Source organism: Pseudophryne corroboree, chromosome 2 (genome assembly GCF_028390025.1).
Source record: "Pseudophryne corroboree isolate aPseCor3 chromosome 2, aPseCor3.hap2, whole genome shotgun sequence".
Classification (NCBI taxonomy): domain Eukaryota; kingdom Metazoa; phylum Chordata; class Amphibia; order Anura; family Myobatrachidae; genus Pseudophryne; species Pseudophryne corroboree.
The window spans coordinates 325,101,669-325,106,029 of record NC_086445.1 but is presented as its reverse complement, the minus strand read 5'-3'; the positions used below and the strand labels follow the sequence as shown (position 1 = coordinate 325,106,029).

The following is a 4,361-nucleotide window of genomic DNA, read 5'->3' as shown; positions in this document are numbered from 1 at the left end:
AGAGGGTAGAAATATAATTAATTAATTAATACTGGTAAAACCATTTTTATTAGATTTATACATTAAAAAATATTTTTAGGAGTATTTGCGTGAAAAATTAGAAGCTTTGCGAAAATATAAAACACATTATAATTGGTACGTGATATCCGTATCACAGTGTATCGGTTGCCGGAAATTAATGACTGTGGTTACAGAGTTCATACATCATTGCACATTAAGATTTATGTAATGTATGACCATCATTTATTCAGCAAGTATCCATTGTGGATTACAGTAGATGCTGAGAATTAAATCATAGGTCATATGAAAGTCAGGTGCCCCGTAGTATGTATATATGTAAATATATATGGGTGACACTTTCTAGGGGAGTCAATTTATTGCAGTACCAGGGTGTTCAGAGGTGGTCTCCCATCCTAGTACTAACCCGGCCTTTCACTGCTTAGCTTCCAAGGTCAGAAGAGATTGGGCATCTCCAGTGATGTATGACCGCAAATATTGTACTCTCCCTCTAAGATCACCAAAAAATGTGCAGCCACTTTGTTATAAGAGTTCCAAAGTGCCCAATGTTTTGGGTGTGGATGGCAATATAGGGGAGTAAAATTGTTGCAGTACCTGGGTGTTCAAAGGTGGTCACCCATCCTTTTACTGACCCGGCCTTTCACTGCTTAGCTTCCAAGATCGGAAGAGATTGGGCATTTCCAGTGAGGTATGACCGCAAATATTATACTCACCCTCCTCAATCATCCAAAAAATTATATTATGATTGTCAAAAAGTAGTAAGTTATATATACATAAGGTGCAATAAAAAATTGGGATAATATGTAGCCACCTGGCTTATTTACCCTGTAACAATCAGCCACAGGTAACAATATACACATGAGTGAAGGTCTATTGTGTGGGTATAATTTCTAAACACCACATAATGTCCACAATTAGGACTGGCCCATCACTCCATATATACATAAGGTGCAATAAAAAATTGGGATAATATGTAGCCACCTGGCTTATTCACCCTGTAACAATCAGCCACAGGTAACAGTATACACATGAGTGAAGGTCTATTGTGTGGGTATAATTTCTAAACACCACACAATGTCCACAATTAGGACTGGCCCATCACTCCAGAAAAAGCCCTAAGAACGCCATAAACGGTCGGACCACAAATAATTTTATAGGTGCAGGATATAATTATGCTGCACAGAGATGGGTTAATTTGTGGTATACCCTATTCGCACTTGACCAAGCAATAGATTAGAGGTGCCTGATGCATAGAGCCTCTAATGAATACCTGCATGTATTGTGGAAAAGCAGGCTAGAAATAGGTGCTTATTATTCGTTTGCACATGTGTTGATGTGCTTAAGCATAATATGTTCAAAGTTCTGAGCATTTGCTGCAATTAGCCATTCTTATATTTCAAAAGGAAAAGAAAACAGTCAGTGATAATTGTAGAATTGATATCAGCTTGCTATTGATGTCTATAGCTAATGAGGAATTTCCCAATTGAAGGCCTTGATACTGGAGGTATACAATCCATATGGTATTGCTAATTGGGACAATTAATCCTATATTGTTCTTTAGCATAGTATGATGATAAGACTGATAACTAAATTGTCACTTGTGGTAGCTGCTGTTAATTCACAGAAAGGAAGGAAGAAAGAAAAGAAAAGAGTGAAAAGAGAAACTTTTTTTGTTTGCTGACAGGCTCTTGTCAGTGCAGATTGCAGTGAAAAAAGTGCAGGGTATACGATACCAGCTCCGGACTGGGTAGTGTCCCTGTTGGACCCGACTCCTGCCGTGCCCGTGCTCCTAAGGTTTCAGGGGCTGCAATGGCGTGTGGTCGAGGTCTCCTCATTCAGAGGACGGAGCTTGCGGCCGTTTCCATGGTGATCGTTCTCGGGATTCCGGCTAGTGCGATCACGTGTGCGCATCACGTGATCGCTGTACTTCCTCCTGACGTACGTTTCGCATTCAGTGCTTGATCACATCCTGTGATCAAGCACTGAATGCGAAACGTACGTCAGGAGGAAGTACAGCGATCACGTGATGCGCACACGTGATCGCACTAGCCGGAATCCCGAGAACGATCACCATGGAAACGGCCGCAAGCTCCGTCCTCTGAATGAGGAGACCTCGACCACACGCCATTGCAGCCCCTGAAACCTTAGGAGCACGGGCACGGCAGGAGTCGGGTCCAACAGGGACACTACCCAGTCCGGAGCTGGTATCGTATACCCTGCACTTTTTTCACTGCAATCTGCACTGACAAGAGCCTGTCAGCAAACAAAAAAAGTTTCTCTTTTCACTCTTTTCTTTTCTTTCTTCCTTCCTTTCTGTGAATTAACAGCAGCTACCACAAGTGACAATTTAGTTATCAGTCTTATCATCATACTATGCTAAAGAACAATATAGGATTAATTGTCCCAATTAGCAATACCATATGGATTGTATACCTCCAGTATCAAGGCCTTCAATTGGGAAATTCCTCATTAGCTATAGACATCAATAGCAAGCTGATATCAATTCTACAATTATCACTGACTGTTTTCTTTTCCTTTTGAAATATAAGAATGGCTAATTGCAGCAAATGCTCAGAACTTTGAACATATTATGCTTAAGCACATCAACACATGTGCAAACGAATAATAAGCACCTATTTCTAGCCTGCTTTTCCACAATACATGCAGGTATTCATTAGAGGCTCTATGCATCAGGCACCTCTAATCTATTGCTTGGTCAAGTGCGAATAGGGTATACCACAAATTAACCCATCTCTGTGCAGCATAATTATATCCTGCACCTATAAAATTATTTGTGGTCCGACCGTTTATGGCGTTCTTAGGGCTTTTTCTGGAGTGATGGGCCAGTCCTAATTGTGGACATTGTGTGGTGTTTAGAAATTATACCCACACAATAGACCTTCACTCATGTGTATACTGTTACCTGTGGCTGATTGTTACAGGGTGAATAAGCCAGGTGGCTACATATTATCCCAATTTTTTATTGCACCTTATGTATATATGGAGTGATGGGCCAGTCCTAATTGTGGACATTATGTGGTGTTTAGAAATTATACCCACACAATAGACCTTCACTCATGTGTATATTGTTACCTGTGGCTGATTGTTACAGGGTAAATAAGCCAGGTGGCTACATATTATCCCAATTTTTTATTGCACCTTATGTATATATAACTTACTACTTTTTGACAATCATAATATAATTTTTTGGATGATTGAGGAGGGTGAGTATAATATTTGCGGTCATACCTCACTGGAAATGCCCAATCTCTTCCGATCTTGGAAGCTAAGCAGTGAAAGGCCGGGTCAGTAAAAGGATGGGTGACCACCTTTGAACACCCAGGTACTGCAACAATTTTACTCCCCTATATTGCCATCCACACCCAAAACATTGGGCACTTTGGAACTCTTATAACAAAGTGGCTGCACATTTTTTGGTGATCTTAGAGGGAGAGTACAATATTTGCGGTCATACATCACTGGAGATGCCCAATCTCTTCTGACCTTGGAAGCTAAGCAGTGAAAGGCCGGGTTAGTACTAGGATGGGAGACCACCTCTGAACACCCTGGTACTGCAATAAATTGACTCCCCTAGAAAGTGTCACCCATATATATTTACATATATACATACTACGGGGCACCTGACTTTCATATGACCTATGATTTAATTCTCAGCATCTACTGTAATCCACAATGGATACTTGCTGAATAAATGATGGTCATACATTACATAAATCTTAATGTGCAATGATGTATGAACTCTGTAACCACAGTCATTAATTTCCGGCAACCGATACACTGTGATACGGATATCACGTACCAATTATAATGTGTTTTATATTTTCGCAAAGCTTCTAATTTTTCACGCAAATACTCCTAAAAATATTTTTTAATGTATAAATCTAATAAAAATGGTTTTACCAGTATTAATTAATTAATTATATTTCTACCCTCTGAATTAGAGTGCTCCCAAAAAAGAGTCTACTTTCTAAACACTTTTTTCTGTACTGCCTTACATTGACTCTGTGGAGCACCACTGAAAGCAACAACCAGGTGGGGCCAAGATTGACTATCCATACCCCTTGTTGCTATATCTAGAAGCAATTCGAGATAATTCAGTTTTTCAGAGGCTACTAATTATACTACTAATCTATTTGAGGACTTGTGCGGTTCCCAAAAACTTCCTTTTTTTCAGGACTACTGACGTTCCTGACTGAGGAGGAAGTTGACGTTGAGGGAGTTGGTGGTGTGGCTTGCAGGAGCTTGGGTACAAGAGGAAGAAGGGATTTAGGTGTCAGTGGACTGCTTAAGCTCTTACCCAAAGTTTCACAACTTGACACTGA

General features: G+C 40.2%; 4 pseudogenes; 2 read left to right on the top strand and 2 right to left on the bottom strand.

Annotated features, from left to right (window-relative positions):
• Positions 1-374: 374 nt before the first annotated feature.
• On the bottom strand, positions 375-494 carry LOC135051464 (5S ribosomal RNA; annotated as a pseudogene).
• Positions 495-600: 106 nt separating this feature from the next.
• LOC135051404 (5S ribosomal RNA) lies at positions 601-720 on the bottom strand (annotated as a pseudogene).
• A 2,533-nt stretch (positions 721-3,253) lies between these two features.
• LOC135051403 (5S ribosomal RNA) lies at positions 3,254-3,373 on the top strand (annotated as a pseudogene).
• A 106-nt stretch (positions 3,374-3,479) lies between these two features.
• Positions 3,480-3,599, top strand: LOC135051463 (5S ribosomal RNA; annotated as a pseudogene).
• The last annotated feature ends 762 nt before the right edge of the window (positions 3,600-4,361 follow it).